This window comes from Mirounga leonina, unplaced genomic scaffold (genome assembly GCF_011800145.1).
Source record: "Mirounga leonina isolate KUSES-001 unplaced genomic scaffold, KU_Mleo_1.0 Mir_115, whole genome shotgun sequence".
NCBI classification, from domain to species: Eukaryota; Metazoa; Chordata; class Mammalia; order Carnivora; family Phocidae; genus Mirounga; species Mirounga leonina.
The window spans coordinates 30,661,208-30,675,228 of NW_023270268.1; the positions used below are offsets into that span (position 1 = coordinate 30,661,208).

Sequence of the window (14,021 nt, forward strand, 5' to 3'; positions counted from 1 at the left end):
AGCTGAGGAGGACACAAGAGCCTTAAAGATGGACAAGAACCTGGGTTCTGGATGATATCATTTAGTTGTGGAATTAATCAGCCCTGGATCTGGGTTGGTTACATGAAATAATAACTTCCCTTGTTGCTTAGGCTTCTGCTAGTTCCGTTCCATTTTACTTGCAACCCAGAGCATCCTAAATGATACAATGAAATTGCAGATTTCTTTGTTGGAGACGGGATATTACCTGGATACAGGTTTGCTTGTTGGGCTTCACTATCTGACAGCACAATACAAACTAGACTTCAACATTTTCTGGCTCATAGTTTTCATTGGAATTATTGTTGAAGAATCCAGCTTCACCTAGGCATTTTGGCAGAAACAGCAGTGATCCTCATCAATTCCACACAATATAGAGTATTTGAGTAATAGCTCCAATGTTTCTGGGTTTCTTCTTCCCATGAAGGCAAGAAGCAAGCCAAGGGGACAGGCCAGGGATGGGGCAAGAAGGGGTCTTCAGGGTGCTCCTCACTCAGAGCACATCCAGTATGTAGGTTTCTGCTCATCCAGTGGGCACGATCTGCAGTTGGTCAGAAAGGGACGCCTTGCCTGGAGAACACTTTCTCATGACAAACCTTTGGGCACCTGGGCTGAGATGATCTCCTCGAAGGGCTTTTCAATTCAGGCTAGCACTGCATGATGTAATGGTGCAGAGACCCCCATGCCAACAGCAAGGGGTCCTTTCTCTCAGTGTAATAATCCCTGAAGTAATGAACACCTGAATAATAAAGGTTTTTATTTATTTTTTATTATTTATTATTATTATTTTTAAATTAACATATAATGTATTATTTGTGTCAGGGGTACAGGTCTGTGATTCATCAGTCTTACACAATTCACAGTGCTCACCATAGCACATACCCTCCCCAATGTCCATCACTCAGCCACCCCATCCCTCCCACCCCCCTCAACTCCAGCAACCCTCAGTTTGTTTCCTAAGATTAAGAGTCTCTTATGGTTTGTCTCCCTCTCTGGTTTCATCTTGTTTCATTTTTTCCTCCCTTCCCCTATGATCCTCTGTCTTGTTTCTCGAATGCCACATATCAGTGAGATCATATGATAATTGTCTTTCTCTGATTGACTTATTTCGCTTAGCATAATACCCTCTAGTTCCGTCCACGTCATTGCAAATGACAAGATTTCTTTTTTTTTTTTTAAGATTTTATTTATTTATTTGACAGAGAGAGAGACAGCGAGAGAGGGAACACAAGCAGGGGGAGTGGGAGAGGGAGAAACGGGCTTCCCGCAGAGCAGGGAGCCCGATGTGGGGCTCGATCCCAGGACCCTGAGATCATGACCTGAGCTGAAGGCAGTTGCTTACCGACTGAGCCACCCAGGCGCCCCTCATTTTTTTTTTTTTTAAGATTTTATTTATTTGACAGAGAGAGACACAGCGAGAGGGGGAACACAAGCAGGGGGAGTGGGGGAGGGAGAAGCAGGCTTCCCGCTGAGCAGGGAGCCCGATGCGGGGCTCGATCCCAGGACCCTGGGATCATGACCTGAGCCGAAGGCAGTCGCTTAACAGCTGAGCCACCCAGGTGCCCCAAGATTTTATTTTTAATAAAGGTTTTTAAATAAAGATTTTATAAAAAGATAAAAGGGGTTTTTTAAATAAAAGCATTAAAGTGATTTTTTAAAAGGTTTAAAATGGTTTTTAGAAATCATTGAAATTAAAAAAAAATAGTGTAATTACTGAGAGAACAAACAGCAACCTTTGGTTTCCCATTAAGGAGTAATGTTTTTAAGAGCTAAAGGAATGACAATTTGGAGATACATTGGCTTCTCCCATCATTAGCTCTATACACACTCACTTCTTTTTTTTTTTTTGAAAGAGAGCTTTTAATTACTTTTATGTACAGAAAACTAAACAGTGTACACTTAGCCCAGTTTGGTGGCCAGTTCTTTAGCCTTTGCCTTTTCCAACTTGGCAATGTGAGCCACCGACTTTGGACTCAGGATGTTGCTTCCCCAGTGATGACGGATCTCATTGTATTTGTCATTGTCATTGGTCCTGACAGCTTCCGCCTGCTTAGCCAGAGCTCCTTTGTCTTCCAAGTTACCCTGTGTGAAGGCGACAGTGTGCAGGTCTTCCTGTGGACAGATGCCCCAGCCTGGACTTCCCCCCGATAATGCGGTAGGGAACCCCCCTCTTACAACACAGGGCAGGCAGGAAGACACCCAGCTCAGTGGGATCCACGTAATGGGCAATCAGTACCATCTGAGCCTTCTTGTTTTCCACCAAGGTGGTGACAGTATTAATCCCAGCTCGAAGGACAGGTGGCCTTTTAGTGGGGACATCCCCTTTGCTGCCAGCTTTCTTCTCAGCCCGGAACAACAATCTCTGCTTCTTCTCTTGCTTTGACTCTGGTCTGTGTTTGTGGGTCAGCTTAAGCAGCTGAGTAGCTGTTTGGTGGCCCAAGGCCTGGGTGACCTGGTTAATCGCAGGAGGCACTTTTAAACGTTTATAGAGGATAGCCCTTTGCCGCAGCAGCCTGATGTAACGGGGCCATTTGACAAAGAGTGTGAGGTCCCTTTTGGGCTGGATGTCCTCTCCGATGCCAAAATTTTTGACCTTTTCTCAAACAGGGATTGATCGCATTCTGCTTCTTGCTTCTTCATGACAGCAGGGCTCGGGGCCACCTTCTTCCCCTTCGCCTTCTTTCCTTTTGGCAGGGTGGATGGCTGGAGGAGAGAGCTACACTCATTTCTTTATGGTGTATATGAATAGTTGTTGCTTGCCCCTCTAGCTTTTTTAAACGGGGAAACAATTTCTACTTCTTCCTTCCCTCCCACACACACTTTCTCACGAGCGGATACATACTTAACATGAATACTCTCAGACGTCCTGTGGATCCACATATTTTGGGCATGTACATAAAGCCATTTATAAGGGTTTAATCCATGAATCATAAACAGAAGATTCACATTAGGAATGAGCAGTGGCCTCTTTAAACTTGCATAGTGCTTATAGTATTTGAAGGTGGACAACTCTCAACACTTTATAGGAGGCTCATAGATTCACAATGGACCCTACATTTGAATACTAAAAACTCAGAAATGGCATGAAGTCCAAGCAAGAGGCAGTAAGAATCGGATATAATAGCTCTGCGCTCAGGGCCTAGCATAGAGCGAGTTGTCAAAAACATTTGCTGAGAAAAAAATGACACGTTCTCCCCCCATTTTTAATGACTGAATAAGGGAATTAGAGGTTTTCAGGATAAAAAGTTACAAAGCAGAGCTATAGGAAGAGTCAGTGACTTCAGGATACACCGCAGATATTTCTGGATTAAGTGCTGAAACCATTTGTAAGTTACTCTGTAAACTTCAGTAGGGCTGTGGACGGACAGCTTCCTGCAGATTTGTTATTTTCCAGTGAATGACACTTCTTTTTTAGTGTGAAACTAGCTCTGTTTCTTGAGCCCATTTTTCGGGGACTGCCGTTGTTCTCAGCAGCCCACATAGAGCCCTCAAGGGCCTAGGTACTCCACTGCGGAGGCTTACACTTTCCCTCTTGCTCTCAAATTCGTTCTACTGAAACCCTATCTTTATGTGGGTCAGGGCTTCCTTTTTCCTTAAAACTTTTTTTTCCACTTTAAAAACAAACAAAAAACACTCTCCTATTTCCAGAAATTCCTTGCACTGCTTATTTCCTGTTGGCTTATTCGGAGGCATTTTTTGCTCATGAAGTTTCAAGATGATTTCTTGAAACCGTTATAAAGTTATGTAACTTTGCTGATTTAAAACTATCTTCTTTGCTGAATTCTTAACTGTTGAGTCTCTCTCCTTTCGGAGTAGAGGCTCCTTCTTAACTAATGATGGTCCTAGCAGCAAAACTAAAATGGATTTTACACCTTGTGGATCTATTTTGCAGAATGCCAATCCATTATGCATGGACCTCCTCCCCACCCGCTCCGCACCCCCTCGTCTGATCCCAGACGTAACAATCCTCTATTCTGTACCAGTTGTTATTACCTCCTGTTTTAATCATGCTGATTGATACTGTTTCACCTAAACCCCACTGTGGACTCTGAGGGTCTACTGTGGGCTTGTTTGGGGGCTCCTGGGACGTGCTGTCAAGAAGAGAACCTTGTACTGGGCATGGGGCCCAGTCCCCGATTCTGCCTTGGTTTCCCCATCTACAAAGCAAAGAGCCTGCAGTGGATGTTTTTTGGCTCCCTTACTCTCAGCCCTGATCTGTCCAGGTGATGATGCCAGCTACCCTATTTGTAAAGACCTCAGAGATGAAAATTCTAGAAGCCATGGTTCTTTAATCTTTCAGCCCAGTAACTCTGTAAAAATTTCTCCCTTCCATAATATAAATCTTTTCCATTCAGTCAAGGCCCACTCCTGCAGCTACATGAATGAGTGGCCCTTATTTGCACATCAAGAGGTCTAGGATGCGTTCCTTCTCTTCTTCATAAACGCTGAGTACCACAATTACTCATTTGTTTCCAGAAGAAAGATTACAGGTACAACGGCATGGTGCAAGGAAGATGGGCTTGGGCTGCGGCAGAAAGCTCCTCTGTTTCTGGGTGATCCTGGCTCTCTGAATTTCATTTCCCCATCTGGAAGGTGGGGATCTGGCCACCCTGGCTGCAGGACTGTTCTGAGGCTGCGTTGGGAGAATGCACTGAAATGCCCGCGGAGGGTGGCGCCCTCAAGATACGGGATTACGCTGGTGCGAGGACAGGGATACGGGATTACGCTGGTGCGAGGACAGGGATCCGGCAGGGCACTGAGAGACCCCTCAGGAGCGGCTGTTACCCCACGGAATCTTCGGTGGAAGGAGGTGGGTTATAAACAAATGAAAAGACTAAAGTGGAAATAGAGCCTCTGAGAGAGGTTGGCTCCCTGTGACTCCACTGGGGTCCTGCGCAGGGAGGATTTATGTGGAACTCTGTGGCTCCCTCCTGTGCCTTCCCCATCCTTGGGTTAAAAACAAAAAAACTTTCCCGAACTTTCCCATTCCTCCGTGGCCTGGCTGCGAACGCTGAAATTCCATCCCGTGTTTGTTGTCACCCGCGGGCCTGTTTCCATGGTTACCCAGATTCCAGGCGCTGGCCCAGGGCCCACCACAACCCATCCCTCAAAGTCTCCTTGGCAGAGGAGAAACATTCCTCCGCACTGTGAACTCCGGAGCGGAGAAAGGCGCGCTCCATCTCCCCCAAGGCTCGGTCCCAGCCCCATTCCTGTGTGATGTGCATGTTCTAGGTGGTTCTGTTCAGCATCAGTTTGGGGGGCAAGCACAACATAATGATTTCCTCCTTTCTCTTTTCCTCATTTAAGCTGAGGAATTACTTTCTTGTACCAAACATTGCACTCTTGGCAAACACTCCAGATGGTTCTCATTAAAATTCCAGTTCCTTTTTTTGCCATTCCTCTTTTCTCCATTCTTCTCACACTGTTATGTCAAAAATAAACACCAGGATGAGGACTGAATGAGGGGTCTTGGGGATAGCAGCTCAAATGAATGGAACCTTTTCAGAGCCACCTGGTGTGCCGTGAGGGAGCCCCCAGATCTCCTTCTTACCAATGGCCACCTCACCATGGGGCTTCAGAGATATGCACTTGTGGGTGGCCATATTTGATATTCAAGGTGCCCTTGGCCATGAACTTTCTACCTCTGTAGGAAGAGGGGAAGAGGGCCAGCTGGGTCCCTGCTCCCTAGTAGGTGCTGGCCCTGACTGTGCCTGCAGAGGGATGGGGCAGGGGCATGCTATCAATCCCAGTTAGTGCTCACAAAGGCCTCCGAAGGTTCCTCAGGACCCTGGCTTCCAGAGTGAAGCGCACTTGCCCTAAGAAGTCAGCGGGAAGGACTGCTGATGCTTTTTTGCTTTTTTAGCAGCTTTACAAGCCACAGGATTTCCCCCACCTGTGAAAATAATCTGCTTGCACAGGGAAAGTGTGTGTGTCCGAGGGTGTGGATTTGATATGTTTTTATTTCCAACTTTTTATTATGAAGAGTTTTAAAATATGGAAAAGTGGAAAGCACAGTGCAATGAATACCCATATCCCTCCACCTAGATTAAATGTGTTAATTTTGTCATATTTGCTTTCTCCCTTTCTAGTTATCTAGAACTATCTATTTATTTTTTATTTATTTATTTTTTAAGATTTTATTTATTTATTTGAGAGAGAGAGAGAGAAAGCACATGAGAGGGGGGAGGGTCAGAGGGAGAAGCAGACTCCCTGCCGAGCAGGGAGCCCGATGTGGGACTCGATCCCGGGACTCCGGGATCATGACCTGAGCTGAAGGCAGTCGCTTAACCAATTGAGCCACCCAGGTGCCCCGAACTATCTATTTATATAGATAGATAGATGACAGATCAGTCAGTCTCTATATATCTTTAGCTTAGGCATTTGAAAATTGGAATCTTGCCCCTACAGTGTTTTATAACTTTCTAATTTCTGTATTAATATAATTACATAATGTATGACATTCTAATATAATACATTCTTATTGTAAAATGTTCAAACCTTCAGATAGTACAGATGAGAGGGTAGAAGTAACAGCCTTGCCCAAGGCCCTCCTCCGCCCACTGTCCGCACCCCACAGGGTAGCTTGGCTTGTGTCTCTCCTGACCTTTTCTGTGTTTACCCAGATATATGCATGTGTCAATAGAAACATGTTTTGTTATGTGTGTTTTTAAACATAAATGAGATCACACTATACATGCTGTTTTGCCATTTATTTTTCACTTGGAAATATGTTTAAGATCTTTCCATATTAGTGCTGGGAGCTCTGCCTCATTCTGTAACAACTGAAGAGTATTCCAAAGAACGGTTGTACCATAATTTTCTTAACTATTCCCTCTTGATGGACAATTCAGCTATGTATTGTTATTTTTCCATTACTCACAATGATGCAGTTAATATCTGTGGAAAATGTTTTTTGAGGACCCGGAGCAGTATTTCTCTTTGACCGATGCCTGGAGGCAGAATGTTGGGTTTGATACGATGCACATTTTATATTTGGGTAGATTCTGCCAAACTGCTCTTCAAAAAGGTCTCGATGACATACACAACCTCCAAAAGAGGGCCCATTTTCCCCTACCCTCAGCAACACTGAATTTTAGTGAACGCTTTTTGTGTTCACATGCTGATGAAAGAAATCATTTCCTTGTTGGTTTAATTTACACTTCTTTGATTTTTAATAAGGCTGACCATTGTGTCAGAGTATAGCTACAGATGACAGAAGCCACTCTGCTTAGTTTATGTAGAAAGATAGGCAGAAAGAGAGTAGGGGAACTTCTTGGTTTAAAATAGGGAATTTGGTGCTTAAAATTTTGTTAAATCTGGTGAAAAAGTAGGATCGACTCCCAGAACTCCAGCTCAGAACCAACCGGCCAAAGGAACATCTCTTTCTTCCGTTACCAGGAAACTGGGGATTTGGGAGGCTGTGCCCCAACTGCTGACCTGGGAATCGGGAAACCAGGAAGCCTCAGACACACCTGGCATCCAGGACCACACAGCCTCAGCTGCATGATAGACACCTTACATCATGTCCACAGCACCCGTGAACCTGGAGGGGACTACATCTAGGCAGTGAGATTGCTCCTATGTTGATTTAGGAAAACAACAAACAAAAAATAAGAACCCCCCCCCCCCCCGCCCCAACCCTGTGTGCTACAGAGTCAATAGATCTCTTGAGGGTATATCTGCCCAGGGGAAGCCAGGTCACATGCAGAAGCTTAGCTCTAAGGAAGCCTGGGAATTGTTAGGCATTAGATTTCTAGGCTCCAATGTGCCGCAAGACAAGCTACAGGGTAGTAGGCATGGTGTTGAGTGAACCAATCTGAAATATCTGCCATAATCATATTTTCATGTTTTACATCTTTTTTTTCTATGAATTGCCTGATTATACCTATTGCCCATTTTTCATCTGGGGCTCTTTTTTCTTATTAATTTATAGAAGCTTTGTAGGTTATCTGGAAAATAATCTCTTGTCTCTTATATATGTTACAACCAGCTTCTATTCTTTTTTTTCAAATTTTATTTACTTATTTGACAGAGAGAGAGAGTATGCCCAGCAGGGGGATAGGCAGGCAGAGGGAGAGGGAGAAGCAGGCTTCCCGCTGAGCAGAGCTGGACATGGCGCTCGATCCCAGGACCCTGGGATCACGACCTGAGCTCAAGGCAGACGCTTAACCAACTGAGCCACCCAAGTGCCCCTGGCTTCTATTCTTTTAACTTTTTTTGTTATGTAAAAATCTTATCATTTTTGTACTTTATGGTTCTTCGGTTTTGTAGCTTACTTTGGAAGGCCTCCCCTACCTCAAGTTTCCTAAAGTATTCAACTACATTTTTCTCCTAACATCTTCAAAATTTTTTTAGGTTTAATTCTCTAAACCATCTTGAATATGTGCTTTGAGGTAGGGATCTAACTTAATTTTTTTTGTTTACCCAAAAGGAAAGCCAATTGTCTCAGCATAATTTGTTGAATGAATTTATTTTTTGAATACTTTATATTTGGAGAAGTTTTTAAAATATAGAATGACCTCTTAGCTTTCTGTGGTGCAGAACCAGGGTAAAGCTTTAAACAAAATTAACTTGTTACCACTTCACATTTTGGTTCTCTTTAAAATAGGGGTTTGGATGAGAGACTATGGACCTGAGAAACAAACAGGGTTTTGGGGGGGGAGGGGGGATTGGTTAGCCTGGTGATGGGTATTAAGGAGGGCACGTACTGCATGGAGCACTGGGTGTTATACGAAAACAATGGATCGTGGATCACCACATCAAAAACCAATGATGTATTGTATGGTGACTAACATAACATAATAAAATTAAAAACAAAATAAAATAAAATAAAATAGGGGTTTGGCCGGAGGGGGAGACAAACCATAAGAGACTCTTAATCTCAGGAAACAAACTGAGGGTTGCTGGAGTGGAGGGGGATGGGAGGGATGAGGTGGCTGGGTGAGGGGCATTGCGGGGGTATGTGCTATGGTGAGTGCTGTGAATTGTGTAAGACTGATGAATCACAGACCTGTACCCCTGAAACAAATAATACATTATGTTAATAAAAAAATAGAGGTTTGGCATTTCCTAAAGCACAGATATGACAAGATCATTCCTCTAGTTAAAAACCTTGACTGTGTCCCCTTTTTGTTGAGACCAAGGTCTAACCTCGGTCTCGGTTGAGTAGCTCTCTATCTGTTCAGCAACACCTGACTTCCCTGCTTCTTCCCTAGAAGGGAGATCACATGATTTGATTTGGGTGACAAAAGCAGAAAACATGTGTAGGTATCTTTGCCAGCACTTTCTTTGTGACATTGTAACAATCTGTTCAGGATATTTCTCTCACCTACTGGTATTTCTCAATGTGGTCACCATTAGTACTTTGGATAGAACAATTCTCTTTTGCAATATAGTTAACAATCTGGCTAAAATACCACTAAATGCAGCAATGTACTTTGACACCCCCTTCTCCATCATCCTAGTCATTGTGACCACCAAAAAACTTCCCACCTGTTTCCAAACATACCAGCTCTACTCTTAGTTGGAAGGAAGGGAGAGAGGGAGGGAAACACTAGGACTGAATGGGAAATGACAGGATATCATCACCAAAAGTCCCTTTGCCAACGCTGCTTCTCTAGATGTATAAATCTAGCCTTTCAAAGGCTGTCTTTTCCATACAACTTTCCTAAATCCCCTCTTCTGCTTTTATTTTTTTATTTACTTTTTTACAATGTAATTGCTACTCCCAATGTGGGGCTCAAACTCATGGTCCTGAGATCAAGGGTCACATGCTCTACCAACTGAGCCAGCCAGGTGCCCCGATGATTTCTCTTCTGATTCCCCTCTTCCATGGCATTATTTCTCTGTCTATTTATCCATCCATCCACCCGTCCATCCATCCACCCGTCCATCTATCCAGTAAGTATTTAGTGAGCACTTATAGCGTATCAGGCACACTGAGCACTTTCTTCTTAGATTATTGCCCTTGGCAGAAGCGTTTTCTCTTTCTCAAGAAGTCCCGCAGTTAGACTGTGTGCCAGAGTGAGCACCGGTCTGTGCACATGGCGGTGGACGCAGGGGCACTGCTTGCGATGCAGACGACACGTGGGGAGGGAGCACGGTCAGAGATGCCAAGAGAGCGGAGGCAAGATCATGGCGTGGGTGGAGGAAAACCCCCTCTGCCCTTGGGTGGTGGCCCCACGATAAATGGGATCTGAGTCACCAGGGAAGACATGGAGTAACTGGGATGGGTTTATACATCAACCTCCCTCACTTCCTTTGGAGTCACTTGGTTGTTTTCAAATTCTCCACCCTTTGCCAGCCCCTGCCTCCCCTCATCACATCCAGTGTGTCCTGTGTGTGTGTATGCTTGTACATGTGCAGCTGGCTCTAGGTAAGAAGAAAATTAACTGAAAACAGGAAATTGTGCCTACTTTTGACCTATAAAAGCAGCTTTTTCATATGATTCAACACATAGGGTAAATGGGAATAAAAACCCAGGTAGAAACTCTTCATGAGCTCATGTGTTGACCATGGTTCTCAACTCTGTAATTGTGCTCTCGTATCTTATTTCAATCAGAGGCTCTCTTCCGAGACAACCACATTGCTGTAGCTAGTACCAGAGAGTGTAAGGTCATACAGCAGTTGGCTGAAAGACGGATGAAATTTAGGCACAGACATGCCCTGGGACTGGGTGATAACCTTGCTTCAAGTTCTCTCAACTGTCCACAAAGCCGGTCTTGTTACACTTCTGGTGTTTCTCTACCTACCCTCTTGCCCTGTGGGTAGGATGGGCTAGTTTTCAGGTGGTAACAATGACAGAGGACTCAGTCAAGCTCAGGAAACGATTTCAGCAATGGGTCTGTAGGATTTCATGAGGAATGGGAAGAGCTTTCAGGATGCCTACGGGTCTGCCCTGGCTTTTTTCCCGTCCCTTCTCTTGGATGTGCCTACTTTTCTGATACCTCAAAGGCAGACACTTGGTGGCTTGAATTCTCATTCCCAGTTGAGGGCATTTGCTGGGTCCATGTGGTCAGCGTCCAACATGGAACTCCTACAGATGGCTGCCATAGTTTGAAGGACCAGCTCTGTAATTTATGGGGCCCCTTATTCAATGATTGTTAAGAATTTCAAGACAGCCTCAGCAGGCTTTTCTGAGTGGGAGCCCTGGGTGGCCACCCAGGTTGCATTTCCATGAAGTGGGACTCGGTTGGCCCAAGGGCAGAGGCCAAGGCCACCATTGGGGCCAGGAAGGCCACAAGATGTGAAGTCTACTCAAGAGACCATCTGGAGGCCTTTCCATGGCAGCCCCTTCCCCTCGTCTGCTTTCTATAGGAGCTCACCAACAGGGTGCAGCATGGCAAGGAAGTGGGGAACAAAGATAACTGTGGGTAAAACAGGGCCAGATAAGGACAGGAAAAATAGTCTTTCTGGAGCCTAATGGATTGTTTCAGGATGGTGCCTAAATTCTCCAAATAATTTAACACAGAGAGCTGGGAAATAGCTTGAGAGTCCCCAGGCCTGACTACGAATATGGGTTGGGGTCAGAGTCTGGCACAATTCTTGATTCTGGCTACCTTTCTCTGTAATCAAAGTTCTGAACTGCCCTCACCTTCCATGTGCCCTCACTTGGCCCCCTCACAAAGCACAAGTGAGGAGCTCACTAAGTGAGCCCACGAAGGGTGGCCGGCCAGAATCCGAGGGATTTACACAAACCCCTACCCAGCACTTGGGGCAGCCAAGATCTGCAGAATTACTTCCAAGCAAAACACCGTATTTATTGGGCATCCTCAGTTTAGTTTCCCAAAAGAGCTGCCTGCGAGTCAGACTTTCTCAAAGGAATAGAGCACCCCCTGCTGGGTAAATAGCATCGCCGTTAAGCTGTCCACTCCCAAGCACCAACATCTGAAAATACACCGTTAATGAATTAACCTCGTGTAATACCCAGAAACAACAGTATGAGTCATAGTGATAAAATTGTGAGTTCTAGGAGTTATATATGGACTTGGTAATAAGTGGATTTTTTAAATGTTTCATGACTCCCGAGTTCCGAACAATTTTTTTTTTTTAGATCTTTATCTCAATTATGGAAACGAGGTAAACATTTTCAAGTACTAAATGTTCCAGTAGGATTTCCTACCATTTCAGAGAGGAGTGGTCACAGAAGATCTCACAGGGGAGGCTGCACGGTCCAGGCAGAGCACATGGGTTTGGAGATCAGCCAGCCTAGGTTGCAATCCATTTACTACTGGAGTGGTTTCAGGTCGGAACAAGTTGTTTGGTTTTGAGTTACCATCTCGTGATCACGAGGACAATAATATCCACCTTCAAAAGTGGATGTGAGGACTGGCTCCTGTGCCTGAAGCACTCAGAGGCGCTCAGTTAACTGTGGGTGGCATTGTTACTGTTACTCTATTATTAAGAAGTGGGTCTAATGGGCTTCAAAGGATGGGCAGCGCCTGGATGCAGATCTTACCTTCCCAGGGGGCAGCGACTGCATCTGGAGGCCTGCATCTGGCTCAGAGCATTTGCCCCTGGGTCACAAGGGCAGTGCTCACACTGGGCACTCCAGTTCCTTTGAACCCCACCACCATGATCAGGGTGCTGGCTTCATGAAATATCCTTCTCATGGGCCCATCTGGACAATTCCCCCTCTAGGAGATACCCCTGGTCCCTCTAATTCCACCTCTGTCTTGCTAGCTGGAGCCACCTTCATCTCTCTCTTGAGCCAGTGCAAAAGCTCTTCTGCCGTTCCACCTCTGTTCTTAGCTGCTCAAACCCAGGGTAACTTCTATTTGATAAAACAAACTCCGATTGGGGCTGCTCCCCTAGCCCCCCCAGCTTACCTGCCTATCTTGCTTGTAAGGCAAGTCTCGCCTCTGGGCTTTTTTGCAATTCGCTCTCCCTGCCATCGATCCTCATCCCCTAAATTCTTCCTTCCAATCCTTTGGGTGTTGGCTCACACACTCAAGGAAGGTGTGAGAAATAGCACACTTTCTTATTTTCTTCAAAGCAGATTAAATTTTTTTGGCCTCTGCTGTGCTGCAGCAGAAATTAAATCTGTGGTCACCAGGGTGTTTCCTCCTTTTAGGGTCTCACAAGCATTTGGGATGTTCATGAGTGACCTCAAAAGTGGGCGAGGACCTCTGTTCTTCAGCTTATCTGGGTCACGGCTGCTATCCTCGTGGCCAGTTCTGAGGGGCTCTGGAAGGAGGTGGCTCCAATGTTTGGGGGTCTTTGCCTAGGCTTGAAAACACCCCCAAATCACGAGGCTGTGAAGCTCGTCTCACTGGGTACCACCAGCAACTGGGGCACAGCTTTCCACTACTCTTGAGAGGCTCCTCCTCTCATTCCCTCCCTGGCTTCCCAAGCAAGGGGTAAAGCTGTTTTTGAACTCATCTGTTCCCTCTGTTGGGAACAAGAAGTTCGAAGGACCCAACCACTCGGAGTAGGAAAAATTCATAAACAAATTAATATTTGAAGTTATGTGCTATAAAGGCTACTGTTACAAGGTCTCACCGTGATTATCCAATCTAAGTCAGGTCTCCCAGTCCCACTCTCTACACGCTTTGGTGTAGGGCCGCAGTGTTGGGGCCCAGTCTGGTCTGTCGGTACACCCATCTCTGACTACTGGCTCTGTGTTGGCGGCCAAGAGTTCATGGTTGCACTGTCCTCCGGGTAACCTCGTCCCCTGGCAACGCCTAGGGTATGTCATCCCCTAGGGTATGTCATCCCAGGGGGCGGTGGGAGGGGCAGAACCAACGAATGTACATTGCACACTGAATACAAAGGCCTAGCCACTTGCCTCAAGGTGGGGAAATGTGACATCACATTCCGGAGCACCTATGGAACCTGGCTGAGGCTCGACTTCAGCCTGACACTCTATCTTTGCTCAGCTTCCTCCTCTGCTCTAGCCTGTTTCCCTCACAGGCTCCTCCCGAGAAGCACAACCTCACGAAATCCCTTCACAAGAGACTCGGCTTCAGGCTTTGCTTCTAGGTACCCAACCTAAGTGACATCCC

At 45.6% G+C, this 14,021-nt stretch overlaps 1 pseudogene; it reads right to left on the reverse strand.

Moving 5' to 3' along the window:
- Nucleotides 1-1,917: 1,917 nt before the first annotated feature.
- Nucleotides 1,918-5,076, reverse strand: LOC117999341 (annotated as a pseudogene).
- Nucleotides 5,077-14,021: the final 8,945 nt, after the last annotated feature.